Source organism: Oncorhynchus nerka, linkage group LG22, assembly GCF_034236695.1.
Source record: "Oncorhynchus nerka isolate Pitt River linkage group LG22, Oner_Uvic_2.0, whole genome shotgun sequence".
NCBI lineage: Eukaryota > Metazoa > Chordata > Actinopteri > Salmoniformes > Salmonidae > Oncorhynchus > Oncorhynchus nerka.
The window spans coordinates 962,425-983,286 of NC_088417.1; the positions used below are offsets into that span (position 1 = coordinate 962,425).

At 43.8% G+C, this 20,862-nt stretch overlaps 1 protein-coding gene across 1 annotated transcript in view; it reads left to right on the plus strand.

The window, feature by feature from the left end:
* LOC115122774 (1-phosphatidylinositol 4,5-bisphosphate phosphodiesterase delta-1-like) overlaps positions 1–20,862 on the plus strand; it is a 118,823-nt gene that overhangs the window by 15,812 nt on the left and 82,149 nt on the right. The gene's annotated exons all lie outside the window — the stretch shown is intronic.

The following is a 20,862-nucleotide window of genomic DNA, read 5'->3' on the forward strand; positions in this document are numbered from 1 at the left end:
CTCCATTCTGTTATGAAACAACAAAGCCCTGGATACCACTACTGGTCAGACTGGGGGTCACATCCCTGGATAACACTACTGGTCAGGCTGGGGGTCACATGCCTAGATAACACTACTGGTCAGACTGGGGGTCACATCCCTAGATAACACTACTGGTCAGACTGGGGGTCACATGCCTAGATACCACTACTGGTCAGACTGGGGGTCACATGCCTAGATACCACTACTGGTCAGACTGGGGGTCACATGACTAGATACCACTACTGGTCAGACTGGGGGTCACATGCCTAGATACCACTACTGGTCAGACTGGGGGTCACATGCCTAGATAACCCTACTGGTCAGGCTGGGGGTTACATCCCTAGATACCACTACTGGTCAGGCTGGGGGTCACATCCCTGGATACCACTACTGGTCAGGCTGGGGGTTACATCCCTAGATACCACTACTGGTCAGGCTGGGGGTTACATCCCTAGATACCACTACTGGTCAGACTGGGGGTTACATCCCTGGATAACACTACTGGTCAGGCTGGGGGTTGCATCCCTAGATACCACTACTGGTCAGACTGGGGGTCACATCCCTAGATAACACTACTGGTCAGACTGGGGGTCACATGCCTAGATACCACTACTGGTCAGGCTGGGGGTTACATGCCTAGATATCTCTACTGGTCAGGCTGGGGGTTACATGCCTAGATACCACTACTGGTCAGGCTGGGGGTTACATCCTAGATACCACTACTGGTCAGGCTGGGGGTTACATCCCTAGATACCACTACTGGTCAGGCTGGGGGTTACATCCTAGATACCACTACTGGTCAGGCTGGGGGTTACATGCCTAGATACCACTACTGGTCAGACTGGGGGTCACATGCCTAGATAACACTACTGGTCAGGCTGGGGTTACATCCCTAGATACCACTACTGGTCAGGCTGGGGGTCACATCCCTGGATACCACTACTGGTCAGGCTGGGGGTTACATCCCTAGATACCACTACTGGTCAGGCTGGGGGTTACATCCCTAGATACCACTACTGGTCAGACTGGGGTTACATCCCTGGATAACACTACTGGTCAGGCTGGGGGTTGCATCCCTAGATACCACTACTGGTCAGACTGGGGTCACATCCCTAGATAACACTACTGGTCAGACTGGGGTCACATGCCTAGATACCACTACTGGTCAGGCTGGGGGTTACATGCCTAGATATCACTACTGGTCAGGCTGGGGTTACATGCCTAGATACCACTACTGGTCAGGCTGGGGTTACATCCCTAGATACCACTACTGGTCAGGCTGGGGGTTACATCCCTAGATACCACTACTGGTCAGGCTGGGGGTTACATCCCTAGATACCACTACTGGTCAGGCTGGGGGTTACATCCCTAGATAACACTACTGGTCAGGCTGGGGGGTTACATCCCTAGATACTACTACTGGTCAGACTGGGGGTCACATCCCTGGATACCTCTACTGGTCAGACTGGGGGTCACATCCCTGGATACCACTACTGGTCAGGCTGGGGGTTACATCCCTAGATACCACTACTGGTCAGGCTGGGGGTTACATCCCTAGATACTACTACTGGTCAGGCTGGGGGTTACATCCCTGGATACCACTACTGGTCAGGCTGGGGGTTACATCCCTAGATACTACTACTGGTCAGGCTGGGGGTTACATCCCTGGATACCACTACTGGTCAGGCTGGGGGTTACATCCCTAGATACCACTACTGGTCAGGCTGGGGGTTACATCCCTAGATACCACTACTGGTCAGGCTGGGGGTTACATCCCTAGATACCACTACTGGTCAGGCTGGGGGGTTACATCCCTAGATACCACTACTGGTCAGGCTGGGGGTTACATCCCTAGATAACACTACTGGTCAGGCTGGGGGGTTACATCCCTAGATACTACTACTGGTCAGGCTGGGGTTACATCCCTAGATAACACTACTGGTCAGGCTGGGGGTTACATCCCTAGATACTACTACTGGTCAGGCTGGGGTTACATCCCTAGATAACACTACTGGTCAGGCTGGGGTTACATCCCTAGATACCACTACTGGTCAGGCTGGGGGTTACATGCCTAGATACCACTACTGGTCAGGCTGGGGGTTACATCCCTAGATACCAATACTGGCCAGGCTGGGGGTTACATCCCTGGATTCCATTACTGGTCAGGCTGGGGGTCACATCCCTGGATACCACTACTGGTCAGGCTGGGGGTTACATCCCTAGATACCACTACTGGTCAGGCTGGGGGTTACATCCCTAGATACCACTACTGGTCAGGCTGGGGGTTACATCCCTAGATACCACTACTGGTCAGGCTGGGGTTACATCCCTAGATACCACTACTGGTCAGGCTGGGGTTACATCCCTAGATAACACTACTGGTCAGGCTGGGGGGTTACATCCCTAGATACTACTACTGGTCAGGCTGGGGGTTACATCCCTAGATAACACTACTGGTCAGGCTGGGGGGTTACATCCCTAGATACTACTACTGGTCAGGCTGGGGGTTACATCCCTAGATAACACTACTGGTCAGTCTGGGGGTTACATCCCTAGATACCACTACTGGTCAGGCTGGGGGTTACATGCCTAGATACCACTACTGGTCAGGCTGGGGGTTACATCCCTAGATACCAATACTGGCCAGGCTGGGGGTTACATCCCTGGATTCCATTACTGGTCAGGCTGGGGGTCACATCCCTGGATACCACTACTGGTCAGGCTGGGGGTTACATCCCTAGATACCACTACTGGTCAGGCTGGGGGTTACATCCCTAGATAACACTACTGCTCAGGCTGGGGGTTACATGCCTAGATACCACTACTTTAGTGTGGATGCCCAGCTCGGACGCCAGGGTAGCATCCATAAAGCTCTCAACGGCCCCAGAGTCGATGAGTATCCGGAGAGATTTCAACTGGTTTCCCCACAGCAAGATGGCATGAAAAGGGGTGCAAGTAAGGGGAGAGGAAAAGTTCTCTGTATGGCCCACCGAAGTACTTGCTCCTACTGTTGAGCCTTGTCTTTCAGTTGACAAGTGGAGACGAAATGACCAGAAATACAGGCAACTCTTCGTGTGAAGCCTGTCTAGCCGTTCGGCTGGGGACAGCCTAGCTCTGCCTAGTTGCATCGGCTCGGGAAGAGGTGAATCGGCAGACTTTGGAGACTCTCGGGGGAAATCGGGTAGCCTCGGGTTCTCTCGGCAACCGAGCCGTAGGGGACTTCCGGAATGCTTCGGAGGTGAGGCTTGGGCGGGCGAGTGAAATCGCACCTCCTCTCCTTCCTTCACTCCCGTAGTCGCCCATCGATCCAAATGGTTAGGGCGATGAGCGAGTCGAGATCCGTCTGTAGTTCCCAGGCTGCAAGCTTGTTCTTTACTTCCTCCGATATTCCGTGCAGGAACATGTCGAACAGCGCTTCCACGTTCCAGGCACCCTCAGCTGCCAATGTGCAGATATCCACTGCATAGTCTGGCACACTGCTGGAGTTTTTTTGTTGATTTTTTATTGGTTTTGTTTTTTCATTATTTTGTCATATTTATTTGTTTATTTTATTTTATTGAATATTCGAAACATACAATATACTTGCAGTAAAGCCGCTCAACAACTACATCATACCAATCATCCAACAGACTCCCATTCAAAGTGACACACAGAGGCATCCAGGGTCAATGCCCTGCTCAAGGGCACGTTGACAGATCTCCCACCAGTCCAAAAAAACATGAACTCGAACCCTCTAAGATCCCCCCACAGTTCCCCAATACCTGTCCCTCAACCATTCAAGACCCCTCCCACAGTCCCCCAAGAAGAAAAATAAAAAACACAATTAATTCCATTCCCCACCCCCAAGAACCCCGCAATGCCCCAACAACCAAGAGATTGAACTAAAGAGAAAAAAAATAAAAGATAGAAGAAAACAGCAAACAACAATGCAAAAATGTTTTTATTTAAAGTCTATCAATTTAAAACAAAGGACATCAAAGACAACTAGAATCATAAAAGCAATGCCAACTGTATATGTTTGTGTGCATGTCTGGCACTATTCAATTTATGTGTGTGTTCTTGTATGCGTTTATTTGAATGAGACTGTGTGTATATGCATGTGTACAAACACCTGCACGGCATCAGCCTCAGGCAAACCGGCATTAGTTGTAAAAACACAGTGTCATTCAAACATACTTTTTATGATGTTGTATTTAGACTTAAAAAAACATTGATCTTTGACCATCATTCTATCTCCCGCACAGCAACTCTACTCCCATTTGTCTCCAATTCCACATCCCAACCATTTCCTCAGCCCATCCCATCTATCTCTACTGGCCACCCACTTCGGGATTCTACTTAACACATATCTTTCAACTATGCTGTGATTTTTATCGTACATTTTCAATCTATCTAATTGAATAGAATCCACAGATTGTGAGTTGAAGATAAATACTTTTACTAAGAGTATTAGTATATTAGTAATTGACTGAACCGGTCTCTCCAGATCTCCTAACAGTACTATTTCTAGGGTCAGTTCTAGATCAATGCTATTCATTTTCAGCCATTCCTGAACCTGAGACCAGAAACAGGCTACCTGAGGGCAATAACAAAATAAATGGTCTATTGATTCTGTATCCTCACAACAAAATCTGCAGAGCTTCAATGATTTTTTGCCCCAAATATTCAACATTTTGTTGGTATACTGGTATACTTTCCTATTTATGCTATTTTTATTCCTAGTTTTGATCCTTTATATTGGGCAGACAGACCAGTTCCCTACCTCCTCCCCCTGCCTCCTCCATTTTTGGGGCAATGCTGTAATCAATTGGTTGTACTCTTGGATTGAGCAGACCTCCATGAAGGACATAACTCTACCATTCCAATTTACAATATCACTTAAGAACAAAATACCCTTTTCAAACATCTTTCCCATAAATACAGGTATTTTATCAACCAGCACATTTGAGTTCAGCCATAATATTTGTTGTAATATTTGTTCTATCTTTTCAGGGGGATGAAATTGAAATTGTAGCCAGCTCTGCAATGCAGAGAGGTACTTTGAAAAAAGTATCATTTTCAATTAATCGAAAATGAGACAATGAGCAATCTGCCTAAAGGCAAAAATGCCATTTTTAAACAATGAAAAAAAAAAAGCTTTTCTTATTAATCTACTTGAGAACCATTTAGGGTTCAAATACAACTTTTGAATAAGTGAAGCTTTTAGAGAGATTGAGTGCTTTTATATTTAATTATCTCAACCCACCCAATTCATATTCATTATATATATTCATTATATAGATTGGCATGTTTTATTTTTTGCTCATATTATTTGAAAAAGAAATCACCAGGAGTAGGCAGCGCCATAAGTAAGTGAGTAAACTGAGATATGACTAAGGAGTTAATCAGGGCAATTTCTCCATAAATAGACAGGTATTTACCTCTCCATGGTTGCAGGATCTTGTCTATTTTTACAAGTTTTGTATTGAAATTCATTATGGAGAGCTTATTTATATATTTTGTGTTATGAATACCAAGTATGTCTACTTCACCATCAGCCCATTTTATAGGTAAACTGCAGGGTAATGTAAAAGTTGTATTTTATAAAGATCCAATACGTATTATTGTACACTTATCATAATTGGGGCGGCAGGGTAGCCTAGTGGTTAGAGCATTGGACTAGTAACCGAAAGGTTGCAAGTTCAAATCCCCGAGCTGACAAGGTACAAAATCTGTCGTTCTGCCCTTGAACAGGCAGTTAACCCACTGTTCCTAGGCCGTCATTGAAAATAAGAATTTGTTCTTAACTGACTTGCCTAGTAAAATAAAGATAAAATAAAATTAGGTTTTAGTCCAGAAAAGTTTATCTAGACCTTCAATGAGACATGGGATCTAGCTCGCAGACTTAATATAAAACTAGAGTCATCATCATACATGGACACCTCTGTTTTTAAGCCTTGGATTTCTAATCCTCTAATGTTGTTATTGGATCTGATTTTAATAGCTAGCATTTTGATGGCCATAACGAATAGATATGGTGACAGCGGACACCCTTGTTTAACTCTTCTTGATGATTCAAAACTCTCTGAGAAGTAGCCGTTATTTACTATTCTACACCTGGGGTTACTATACATTATTTATACCCATTTTATAAAAGAATTACCGAAATTGATAAATAATAATTAAATCCAATAATTCATAAATAAAATCCAGTCTTACTTTATCAAATGCCTTTTCAACTTCCGCTATAAATACCATTCCTAGCTTCTTATATGTTTCAATTATTTCTAAGTTGTCGTATAATATTATTATTATTATTATTTTATTTTTTTTTTTTCACCTTTATTTATCCAGTTAGGCAAGTTGAGAACTAGTTCTCGTTTACAACTGCGACCTGGCCAAGATAAAGCAAAGCAGTTCAACACAAACAACAACACAGAGTTACACATGGAGTAAAACAAACATTCAGTCAATAATACAATAGAAAAATAAGTCTATATACAATGTGAGCAAATGAGGTGAGATAAGGGAGGTAAAGGCAAAAAAAGTAAATACAATATCGAAAATAAGTAAAACACTGGAATGGTAGATTTGCAGTGGAAGAATGTGCAAAGTAGAAATAGAAATAAAGGGGTGCAAATGAGCAAAATAAATAAATAAATACAGTAGGGGAAGAGGTAGTTGTTTGGGCTAAATTATAGATGGGCTATGTTTGGCGACGAGTATGAAGCGAGGGCCAGCCAACGAGAGCGTACAGTGGTGGGCTAAATTATAGGGGTCTTTGGTGACAAAACGTATGGCACTGTGATAGAATGCATCCAATTTATTGAGTAGGGTATTGGAGGCTAAAACAGGGTCCAAAGAGGGGCCAGAAGTATACAGAATGGTAACGTCTGCGTAGAGGTGAATCAGAGACTCACCAGTAGCAAGAGCGACATCATTGATGTATGCAGAGAAGAGAGTCGGCCCAAGAATTGAACCCTTTGACACCACCATAGAGACTGCCAGAGGCCAGGACAACAGGCCCTCCGATTTGACACACTGAACTCTATCAGAGAAGTAGTTGGTGAACCAGGCGAGGCAATCATTTGAGAAACCAAGGCTGTTGAGTCTGCCGATGAGGATGTGGTGATTGACAGAGTCGAAAGCCTTGGCCAGGTCGATGAATACGGCTGCACAGTAATGTCTCTTATCGATGGCGGTTACGATGTCGTTTAGGACCTTGAGCGTGGCTGAGGTGCACCCATGACCAGCTCTGAAACCAGATTGCATAGATTGCATTGCATTGCATAGATTGCATTATCTCCAATGTATCGTCCATGTAAAAAAACCTGTCTGATCAATACCTGGTAAAACCCTTTCAAATCTGAGTGCTACGAGTGCTAGTATTTTTGCATCACAGCATTGAAGTGTAAGGGGCCTCCAGTTTTTTAGATAGACTGGGTCTTTATATTTGCCATCTGGGTCTTGTTTTAATAATAGAGAAATTAGACCTTCCTGCTGTGTACCTGACAGACCACCATTTCTATAGGAATAGTTAAAACAATCTAACAATAGAGCTTTTAGTATATCAAAAATTCTTGATATACCTCTACTGGGAAAAGTTGCGTTATGCTAATGCATTTGAAGCTATGATTACGCTCCCGGATACGGGTTTGCTAGTCGCAAGAAGTATCCCAAACAATAACGGGATTTGCTGAACCTATATTAAACTGGAAAAACTCAGTTATGCATTTTTTTGTCTTAGTTAGTTTGTCCTCCAGTTAACTTTGATTAAATTTCCAATATCCCCGTCCACTTGGAAAATCCATGAGTTATGTGAATGCCAATCAGATGATAATCCGATCGCATTCTGTCTCCTATTAAAACTTTTTTAACCTTTGATGCAAGAGAGAAAGAGACATGAAAGTAGTCAAGACGACTAGCTTGATTAAGTCTCCTCCATGTATATCTCACTAGGTCGGGGTTTTTTAGTCTCCAAATATCCACTATCTCTAATGTGTCCATAATATTTGTGATTTCCATAAGGGCATGGTGATGATAGTTTGTGGAGTGATTGCCTTTACAGTCCATTGAGGTACTTAACACTGTGTTATAGTCTCCTACCAGGATGATTAGATTAGATCGTTGCCTGTAACTTCAATACATTTGTATAAATGTTTTCCAAGAAGTGTGGATCATCCTGATTTGGACCATATAGATTAATGAGCCACATCTCTTTTTCGTCCACTTTCATATTCAAAAGGATCCACCTTCCATGCAAATTATTCCTGATTATTTTCACAATCAGATCAACATTTTTGTTAATTAATATCATCACACCTTTTGAGTTCCTTTGTTCATGACAGAGACTTATTTCACCACCCCATTCCTTTTTCCACGCAACTTCATCTAAGGATGTAGAGTTTCCTGTATACATTATATGTTATATTCCTTTTCTTTTAGCCATGTAAAGACTAATCTTCTTTTTTTAATAATCTGCTAAACAGTTACAATTATAACTGGCTATACTTATTTCACCCCTTACCATAACTAGATACTATTCTCAGTTTAAATTGACCATAATTAGTCATTGTAAAGTTACTGCCATCAGAGGTATTATGGAAGGTCAAAACTAGTTTTCAAATGTCTGGTATTTAGAATTCAAGAAATAGGTTCTAGCGATATTTGTTTTATTCCCTTGCCTGTTTGCCTGTGAGCCAATGCCACAGATGTTAGAAAATTGGGGCAAGATATGTGTGTAGTAATTCTGAGTAGGTTGATGTGTATGATATTGGATGTGATTTAGTGAGAGTGTGTATGATGTCTGTATAAGAGTAAGACTATAATGTGTGATGTCCAAATAATAAGTGCGTATAGCCGTAATATTCATGATGATAATTGTAATCCATATTGTATCACCGTCATAGTTGCATCATAATAACTTTAACATAATTGAAAAACACATCCCAGCATTTCCATAGCAATTGACGTTTCACATAATCATGAAAGAGACCTTGCATTACTCTAGAGACGGCTTCACTACAGTACAAATGTATTCCATACAATATGTTATTATTCCCCAATGCACCTATTCTGAAAACTTCCCCTTACTTGTTGTAAACATATATAAACTTATAGACAAATACATAAAAATGATTGACAAACAGTAAACACATTAAATTATAAAACAGTTCTCGACAATAGAGAGAGAGAGAAGAGAAGAGAAAAGAGAGAGAGAGAAGAGAGCGAGATCAGGTGTGTGTATGTATAAGTCCGTATGTGTCAGCGAGCATGTAATTGAGTACGTGTGTGTTCATTTCCACTTCATAATGTTCAGATATTTTTACAGTTCCCATACTTTCTTTTTTTTCATAACCTGAAGTCCCTGTAGAATTTAATACAGCCATGGTGTTATGGCGCTGTCTCGGAACAGCTGTCCATCTATAAAGAGTTTCTCCACAATGAGAAAGGCCTACCATCCTTCCTTTGCTGTCTTTGTACCGGATACAGTCTCTTACGACGTTCGTTTATCTCCCTTGGAAATTGGTAATTGAGACTGAATTTGGTCCCTTTAAGCTCCCTTCCTCTGCTTTTGATCAGCTCTTTTTGTTGGTAGTGTTCAAATTTTACAATGATCGGTCAGGGACTCTTGGTCTTGTTGCTCCGAGCTCCAAGTCTGTGTACTCGGTGGAAAGCCACCTTGTTTACAGTCTCTATAGGAAGTTTGAAGTCAGATTGCATGAATTCTCTGATCGCTCCCTCTGGATTATTGGATGCGTCCTCAGTCCTCTGTACATTGTTCAGCTTGGTCGAAGTTGCCCCAAAACGCTGATCCTGGGTCACTTTTTTAAATCTTTTTTTTTTATATGCTTATGGTTAAGATCCCAGAATTTGTTTTCTGATTTTCACGCATGCTACGACTTTGTATGTCTAGTAGCGACTCCCTCATCACCCTGTTTTCCCTGAGTGGACAATCCATGTTGGAATCGTGGATTTTTACCTTGGCTGTGAGTGCCTTGTTTTCTCCTTGGAGCGTGAGAATTTCATTCTGGCTAAACTCCAAACTCCCCCTCACCCCTGCTACCTCCTCACACAACTGTTCCAGTGTTGCATGGATTCCTGCTGTTTTACAAAAATATAACAATGAGTCTTTCCCAAGATGATGACAGGTGTCTGTAGTACAGCCACCTAGCACTCGCGGAATCCTCGCAAAAAAAGGAACACAAACTTGCAGTCCCAGCCGTAAAGGCTAACCACTTCGTGGAATCCTTAGCAACAAAACTTCGGTTCGGATTAAAATCGATTTAATGAAAATGTTTTATTGTAAACAACAAACCGAGTGTAGACCGTACAATTTCCTGTTGCGCTCTCTGATGATGTATGATGACGTCTGCTGAATAGTTAGCTTGTTTAGCTAGTTATCACTAACAGATTGTGTTCTAGATAGTTTGTTTGTTTAGCTAGTTACCATTAACAGATCGTGTTCTAGATAGTTAGTTTGTTTCGCTAGTTACCATTAACAGATCGTGTTCTAGATAGTTAGTTTGTTTAGCTAGTTACCATTAACAGATCGTGTTCTAGATAGTTAGTTTGTTTAGCTAGTTACCATTAACAGATCGTGTTCTAGATAGTTAGTTTGTTTAGCTAGTTGGCCGAAGACAAGGAGGAAATAACAAGTGGTGAAGCCTGACTGTTCCCACACTACTTCCCTCTCCACTGTCCAGGCCGGTGTGTGCGTGTGTGTTTGTATGTGTGCGTGTGTGTGTGCTGGTGTGTCTTTCCAGTCCACCCTTGGCTTCCTCTGAGACATCTCCAGACAGAGGACTGTTCATGTTTATCTGCTCAAGCCCAGAACCCAGCCGGCCCCTCCATCCACTCCACCCAACCCAGAGAAGGCTGCTACTGCTGAGCCTGATAACCTCTGGCCTCTCCCTGAGCAAACACTGGAGCCCGGACCATACCAGTGGCCACACACACCCAGACTGTGCAGAGGCTCAGAGGGGAGTGATCATGTGAATGACCTGGCAAGGCTATTGTTTCCTGTGGGTAGGCATGCTATAGTAGGGCTGGAGATGGGTTAGAGCAGGGTTGGAGATGGGTTAGAGTAGGGTAGGAGATGGGTTAGAGCAGGGCTGGAGATGGTTTAGAGTAGGGTTGGAGATGGGTTAGAGTAGGGTTGGAGAGGGGTTAGAGCAGGGCTGGAGATGGTTTAGAGTAGGGTTGGAGATGGGTTAGAGTAGGGTTGGAGATGGGTTAGAGTAGGGTTGGAGAGGGGTTAGAGTAGGGTTGGAGATGGGTTAGAGTAGGGTCGGAGATGAGTTAGAGTAGGGTAGGAGATGGGTTAGAGTAGGGTCGGAGATGAGTTAGAGTAGGGTAGGAGATGGGTTAGAGTAGGGTCGGAGATGAGTTAGAGTAGGGTAGGAGATGGGTTAGAGTAGGGTTGGAGATGGGTTAGAGTAGGGTAGGAGATGGGTTAGAGTAGGGTTGGAGATGGGTTAGAGTAGGGTAGGAGATGGGTTAGAGTAGGGTTGGAGATGGGTTAGAGTAGGGTAGGAGATGGGTTAGAGTAGGGTTGGAGATGGGTTAGAGTAGGGTTGGAGATGGGTTAGAGTAGGGTTGGAGATGGGTTAGAGTAGGATTGGAGATGGGTTAGAGTAGGGTCGGAGATGGGTTAGAGTAGGGCTGGAGATGGGTTAGAGTAGGGTCGGAGATGGGTTAGAGTAGGGTTGGAGATGGGTTAGAGTAGGGTTGGAGATGGGTTAGAGTAGGGTTGGAGATGGGTTAGAGTAGGGCTGGAGATGAGTTAGAGTAGGGTTGGAGATGGGTTAGAGTAGGGTTGGAGATGGGTTAGAGTAGGGCTGGAGATGGGTTAGAGTAGGGTCGGGGATGGGTTAGAGTAGGGTTAGAGATGGGTTAGAGTAGGGTTGGAGATGGGTTAGAGTAGGGTTGGAGATGGGTTAGAGTAGGGCTGGAGATGGGTTAGAGTAGGGTTGGAGAGGGGTTAGAGTAGGGTTGGAGATGGGTTAGAGTAGGGTTAGAGTAGGGTTAGAGATGGGTTAGAGTAGGGTCGGAGATGGGTTAGAGTAGGGCTGGAGATGGGTTAGAATAGGGTTAGAGTAGGGCTGGAGATGGGTTAGAATAGGGTTAGAGTAGGGCTGGAGAGGGTTTGTCAGAAATATTCTAGCTATTTTCACAACCGTAATTATGAGTGTAATAGCTGGCAGTGACGAGGGCAGTGGCTAGGGCAGTGACGAGGGCAGTAACTAGGGCAGTGACGAGGGCAGTGACGAGGGCAGTGGCTAGGGCAGTGACGAGGGCAGTGGCTAGGGCAGTGACGAGGGCAGTGACGAGGGCAGTGACGAGGGCAGTGGCTAGGGCAGTGACGAGGGCAGTGACGAGGGCAGTGACGAGGGCAGTGGCTAGGGCAGTGACGAGGGCAGTGGCTAGGGCAGTGGCGAGGGCAGTGACGAGGGCAGTGGCGAGGGCAGTGACGAGGGCAGTGGCGAGGCAGTAACTAGGGCAGTGACGAGGGCAGTGACGAGGGCAGTGGCTAGGGCAGTTGCGAGGGCAGTGACGAGGGCAGTGGCGAGGGCAGTGGTGAGGGCAGTGGCTATGGCGGTGGCGAGGGGAGTGACGAGGGCAGTGGCGAGGGCAGTGATGAGGGCAGTGGCTATGGCAGTGGCTATGGCAGTGATGAGGGCAGTGACGAGGGCAGTGGCTAGGGCAGCGACGAGGGCTTGGCCAATCAAGGCGTCCATGGCTTAATACTGCATGTGTTTTTTAGGTCATTGACAGTCTTTGCATTGTCAATTTTTCATTGTCAATTCAGCCGGGGGCATGAAATATTCTCCTCCTGGTTCATTGTGGAGTGATTCTACAGTTCTTTAAATATCATAGGCTACAGTAACGCAACAGTAGAGAAAATTAACATACATTGTTTTGCTCAATAGTGTCACGTATACTCCCTCATCAGGATGCTGATTATCCCACACAACTGTCACCATCGTCTCGTGCACCAGCGCCTCATGACACTCACCTGGACTCCATCACCTCCTTGATTATCTTCCCTGTATATATAACTCACCTGGACTCCATCACCTCCTTGATTATCTTCCCTGTATATATAACTCACCTGGACTCCATCACCTCCTTGATTATCTTCCCTGTATATGTCACTCACCTGGACTCCATCACCTCCTTGATTATCTTCCCTGTATATATAACTCACCTGGACTCCATCACCTCCTTGATTATCTTCCCTGTATATGTCCCTCACCTGGACTCCATCACCTCCTTGATTATCTTCCCTATATCTGTCACTCACCTGGACTCCATCACCTCCTTGATTATCTTCCCTGTATATGTCACTCACCTGGACTCCATCACCTCCTTGATTATCTTCCCTGTATATATAACTCACCTGGACTCCATCACCTCCTTGATTATCTTCCCTGTATATGTCCCTCACCTGGACTCCATCACCTCCTTGATTATCTTCCCTATATCTGTCACTCACCTGGACTCCATCACCTCCTTGATTATCTTCCCTGTATATGTCCCTCACCTGGACTCCATCACCTCCTTGATTATCTTCCCTGTATATGTCCCTCACCTGGACTCCATCACCTCCTTGATTATCTTCCCTGTATATGTCCCTCACCTGGACTCCATCACCCCCTTGATTATCTTCCCTATATCTGTCACTCACCTGGACTCCATCACCTCCTTGATTATCTTCCCTGTATATGTCCCTCACCTGGACTCCATCACCTCCTTGATTATCTTCCCTGTATATATAACTCACCTGGACTCCATCACCTCCTTGATTATCTTCCCTGTATATATAACTCACCTGGACTCCATCACCTCCTTGATTATCTTCCCTGTATATGTCACTCACCTGGACTCCATCACCTCCTTGATTATCTTCCCTGTATATATAACTCACCTGGACTCCATCACCTCCTTGATTATCTTCTCTATATCTGTCACTCACCTGGACTCCATCACCTCCTTGATTATCTTCCCTGTATATGTCCCTCACCTGGACTCCATCACCTCCTTGATTATCTTCCCTATATCTGTCACTCACCTGGACTCCATCACCTCCTTGATTATCTTCCCTGTATATGTCCCTCACCTGGACTCCATCACCTCCTTGATTATCTTCCCTGTATATGTCCCTCACCTGGACTCCATCACCTCCTTGATTATCTTCCCTGTATATATAACTCACCTGGACTCCATCACCTCCTTGATTATCTTCCCTGTATATGTCCCTCACCTGGACTCCATCACCTCCTTGATTATCTTCCCTGTATATGTCCCTCACCTGGACTCCATCACCTCCTTGATTATCTTCTCTATATCTGTCCCTCACCTGGACTCCATCACCTCCTTGATTATCTTCTCTATATCTGTCACTCACCTGGACTCCATCACCTCCTTGATTATCTTCCCTGTATATATAACTCACCTGGACTCCATCACCTCCTTGATTATCTTCTCTATATCTGTCACTCACCTGGACTCCATCACCTCCTTGATTATCTTCCCTGTATATGTCCCTCACCTGGACTCCATCACCTCCTTGATTATCTTCCCTGTATATGTCCCTCACCTGGACTCCATCACCTCCTTGATTATCTTCCCTGTATATGTCCCTCACCTGGACTCCATCACCTCCTTGATTATCTTCCCTGTATATGTCCCTCACCTGGACTCCATCACCTCCTTGATTATCTTCCCTGTATATGTCCCTCCCTTTGGTTTCTTCCCCAGGTGTCATTGTTTCTGACTCTGCTTTCATGTCGGTGCGTTGTTTGTGTTTTGTGTTCATTGTTTCTTTTATTCATTAAAACACTCACTGCCTGAACTTGCGTCCCGACTCTCAGCGTACTCATTACAAATAGCCTGTGTTTGGAGTTGTAGCCTAGCCTACATGCTAATTTGTGTTGTATGTGTGAGGCACAATCTCAATAAGAAAAATATAGCCTAGGCCTACCGTTCATTATAGGATTGAATCATTTAAGTACATTTGGAGGAGTACATCTTTGGTAACCAGACGAGAAGCTCTCTCTGAAGATGGGGATGGATGCCTGTGTGTGTATGTTTTAGGATGTGCAGGATTTTTTTAAAATTCAAGGCACTCTGACGAATAGTCCATTTAAACACCTTTTATGGATAGGCTGATTTGCAAGTCCAGGATAAAAAGACAAAGCATTGCTGTTGAACCAGTCTTAGTAGCCTAGAACTAGGGTAGGAGTAGCAGAAGGTCAGGGGCAGGCAGAGTGGTCAGGCAAGCAGGGTCAGAGTTAGGACATTCAAGGGTCAAAACCAGGAGGGTATCCACCACCTTTGGAAGATCTGTCTTTCCGAAAAGATTATAACCAGAAAGGTTAACATCAGTGTTCATAACACTCTTCCTGAACCACGTCTCAGTAATGACCAACACATCTGGATTGGAGCTGTGAACCCACACTTTCAATCGATCAATTTTAGGTAATAAGCTTCTAGTGTTAACGTGCAGAAAACCCATGCTTTTACGAGAGCAGAAATCAGTTAAGCAGATATCAGAGCATAAGTCAGAATTTGGGCTATTAACAGTAGATGGGCCAAGGTGTACATGTACATTTCCAGATATCATCAGCAGTAATACAATCAGGGCACGGCAGTGGACAAGGAGAGCTCTGCAATATTGATTTCTAACATTTGAATGTGCATCAGAATGCAACAAGATCATACTGTGTGGAATTGCATCAGGTAACATGAATACAAAGCTGGCGAGAGGTGTTTAGAATAGGAAGAGGTAGTTAGTTACATTGAGGTTTGTCTTTCATTATTTGAGGCTATCTGGTGTTAGTGCATAAGCCTAAACTTTAGGGCTTCACTGTACGCGCGACAAATATCCCACACAGGCAACTGCCAAATAATGCTTTTGGGAACAGGCAGAAAAAGTTCACGTCAATCCACGGAGGCAAAAAGGACATTGTCGAAGTTTAATTCAATAAGACAAAAGCTGCGAAAGGAGAGTTGAAAATAAAGAAAAGGGAGGGATAGAAAAGTTTGCTTGGAAAAGATTTGGTGAAGTGGTAAAAGAGGATGGTAGTAGTGCTGGCTGTGTTATGTGTTAGACTTCAGTGTAGCTTTTGACATTATTGATCATAGTCTACTGCTGGAAAAACATATGTGTTATGGCTTTACACCCCTGTATATTGTGGATAAAGAGTTACCTGTCTAACAGAAGACAAAGGGTGTTCTTTAATGGAAGCCTCTCCAACATAATCCAGGTAGAATCAGGAATTCCCGAGGGCAGCTGTCTAGGCCCCTTGCTTTTTTCAATTTTCCTAACAACATGCTACTGACTTTGAGAAAAGCCAGATTTTCTATGTATGCGGATGACTCAACTCTATTCATGTCAGCTACTACGGCGACTGAAATGACTGCAACACTCAACAAAGAGCTGCAGTTAGTTTCATAGTGGGTGGCAAGGAAAAAGTTAGCCCTAAATATTTATAAAACTAAAAGCATTGTATTTGGAACAAAACACTCACTAAACCCTGAACCTCAACTAAAACTTGAGAAATTGAGCATGTTGAGATGGCTAAACTGCTTGGAGTAACAATAGATTGTAAACTGTCATGGTCAAAACATATTGATGCAGTAGTAGCTAAGATGGAGAGAAATCTGTCTATAATAAAGCGCTGCTCTACCTTCTTAACAACTCTATCAACAAGACAGGTCCTACAGGCCCTAGTTTTCTCGCACCTTGACTACTGTTCAGTCGTGTGGTCAGGTGCCACAAAAAAGGACTTAGGAAAATTGAAATTTGCTCAGAACAGGGCAGCACGGCTGGCACTTGGATGTACACAGAGAGCTAATATTAATAAAACGCATGTTAATCTCTCCTCGCTGAAAGTGGAGGAGAGATGGACTTCATCACTACTTTTATTTATGAGAGATTTTGTTATGTTGAATGCACCGAGCTGGTACACAGCTCGGACACCCATGCATATCCCACAAGACATGCCACAAGAGGTCTCTTCACAGTCCCCAAGTCCAGAATGGACTATGGGAGGCACACAGTACTACATAGAGCCATGACTACATGGAACTCTATTCCACAGTACTACATAGAGCCATGACTACATGGAACTCTATTCCACAGTACTACATAGAGCCATGACTACATGGAACTCTATTCCACAGTACTACATAGAGCCATGACTACATGGAACTCTATTCCACAGTACTACATAGAGCCATGACTACATGGAACTCTATTCCACAGTACTACATAGAGCCATGACTACATGGAACTCTATTCACAGTACTACATAGAGCCATGACTACATGGAACTCTATTCCACAGTACTACATAGAGCCATGACTACATGGAACTCTATTCCACAGTACTACATAGAGCCATGACTACATGGAACTCTATTCCACAAAGTACTACATAGAGCCATGACTACAGGAACTCCCATTCCACAGTACTACATAGAGCCATGACTACATGGAACTCCATTCCACAGTACTACATAGAGCCATGACTACATGGAACTCTATTCCACAGTACTACATAGAGCCATGACTACATGGAACTCTATTCCACAGTACTACATAGAGCCATGACTACATGGAACTCTATTCCACAGTACTACATAGAGCCATGACTACATGGAACTCTATTCCACAGTACTACATAGAGCCATGACTACATGGAACTCTATTCCACAGTACTACATAGAGACATGACTACATGGAACTCTATTCCACAGTACTACATAGAGCCATGACTACATGGAACTCTATTCCACAGTACTACATAGAGCCATGACCCATGGAACTCTATTCCACAGTACTACATAGAGCCATGACTACATGGAACTCTATTCCACAGTACTACATAGAGCCATGACTACATGGAACTCCTATTCCACAGTACTACATAGAGCCATGACTACATGGAACTCTATTCCACAGTACCTACATAGAGCCATGACTACATGGAACTCTATTCCACAGTACTACATAGAGCCATGACTACATGGAACTCTATTCCACAGTACTACATAGAGCCATGACTACATGGAACTCTATTCCACAGTACTACATAGAGCCATGACTACATGGAACTCTATTCCACAGTACTACATAGAGCCATGACTACATGGAACTCTATTCCACAGTACTACATAGAGCCATGACTACATGGAACTCTATTCCACAGTACTACATAGAGCCATGACTACATGGAACTCTATTCCACAGTACTACATAGAGCCATGACTACATGGAACTCTATTCCACAGTACTACATAGAGCCATGACTACATGGAACTCTATTCCACAGTACTACATAGAGCCATGACTACATGGAACTCTATTCCACAGTACTACATAGAGCCATGACTACATGGAACTCTATTCCACAGTACTACATAGAGCCATGACTACATGGAACTCTATTCCACAGTACTACATAGAGCCATGACTACATGGAACTCTATTCCACAGTACTACATAGAGCCATGACTACATGGAACTCTATTCCACAGTACTACATAGAGCCATGACTACATGGAACTCTATTCCACAGTACTACATAGAGCCATGACTACATGGAACTCTATTCCACAGTACTACATAGAGCCATGACTACATGGAACTCTATTCCACAGTACTACATAGAGCCATGACTACATGGAACTCTATTCCACAGTACTACATAGAGCCATGACTACATGGAACTCTATTCCACAGTACTACATAGAGCCATGACTACATGGAACTCTATTCCACAGTACTACATAGAGCCATGACTACATGGAACTCTATTCCACAGTACTACATAGAGCCATGACTACATGGAACTCTATTCCACAGTACTACATAGAGCCATGACTACATGGAACTCTATTCCACAGTACTACATAGAGCCATGACTACATGGAACTCTATTCCACAGTACTACATAGAGCCATGACTACATGGAACTCTATTCCACAGTACTACATAGAGCCATGACTACATGGAACTCTATTCCACAGTACTACATAGAGCCATGACTACATGGAACTCTATTCCACAGTACTACATAGAGCCATGACTACATGGAACTCTATTCCACAGTACTACATAGAGCCATGACTACATGGAACTCTATTCCACAGTACTACATAGAGCCATGACTACATGGAACTCTATTCCACAGTACTACATAGAGCCATGACTACATGGAACTCTATTCCACAGTACTACATAGAGCCATGACTACATGGAACTCTATTCCACAGTACTACATAGAGCCATGACTACATGGAACTCTATTCCACAGTACTACATAGAGCCATGACTACATGGAACTCTATTCCACAGTACTACATAGAGCCATGACTACATGGAACTCTATTCCACAGTACTACATAGAGCCATGACTACATGGAACTCTATTCCACAGTACTACATAGAGCCATGACTACATGGAACTCTATTCCACAGTACTACATAGAGCCATGACTACATGGAACTCTATTCCACAGTACTACATAGAGCCATGACTACATGGAACTCTATTCCACAGTACTACATAGAGCCATGACTACATGGAACTCTATTCCACAGTACTACATAGAGCCATGACTACATGGAACTCTATTCCACAGTACTACATAGAGCCATGACTACATGGAACTCTATTCCACAGTACTACATAGAGCCATGACTACATGGAACTCTATTCCACAGTACTACATAGAGCCATGACTACATGGAACTCTATTCCACAGTACTACATAGAGCCATGACTACATGGAACTCTATTCCACAGTACTACATAGAGCCATGACTACATGGAACTCTATTCCACAGTACTACATAGAGCCATGACTACATGGAACTCTATTCCACAGTACTACATAGAGCCATGACTACATGGAACTCTATTCCACAGTACTACATAGAGCCATGACTACATGGAACTCTATTCCACAGTACTACATAGAGCCATGACTACATGGAACTCTATTCCACAGTACTACATAGAGCCATGACTACATGGAACTCTATTCCACAGTACTACATAGAGCCATGACTACATGGAACTCTATTCCACAGTACTACATAGAGCCATGACTACATGGAACTCTATTCCACAGTACTACATAGAGCCATGACTACATGGAACTCTATTCCACAGTACTACATAGAGCCATGACTACATGGAACTCTATTCCACAGTACTACATAGAGCCATGACTACATGGAACTCTATTCCACAGTACTACATAGAGCCATGACTACATGGAACTCTATTCCACAGTACTACATAGAGCCATGACTACATGGAACTCTATTCCACAGTACTACATAGAGCCATGACTACATGGAACTCTATTCCACAGTACTACATAGAGCCATGACTACATGGAACTCTATTCCACAGTACTACATAGAGCCATGACTACATGGAACTCTATTCCACAGTACTACATAGAGCCATGACTACATGGAACTCTATTCCACAGTACTACATAGAGCCATGACTACATGGAACTCTATTCCACAGTACTACATAGAGCCATGACTACATGGAACTCTATTCCACAGTACTACATAGAGCCATGACTACATGGAACTCTATTCCACAGTACTACATAGAGCCATGACTACATGGAACTCTATTCCACAGTACTACATAGAGCCATGACTACATGGAACTCTATTCCACAGTACTACATAGAGCCATGACTACATGGAACTCTATTCCACAGTACTACATAGAGCCATGACTACATGGAACTCTATTCCACAGTACTACATAGAGCCATGACTACATGGAACTCTATTCCACAGTACTACATAGAGCCATGACTA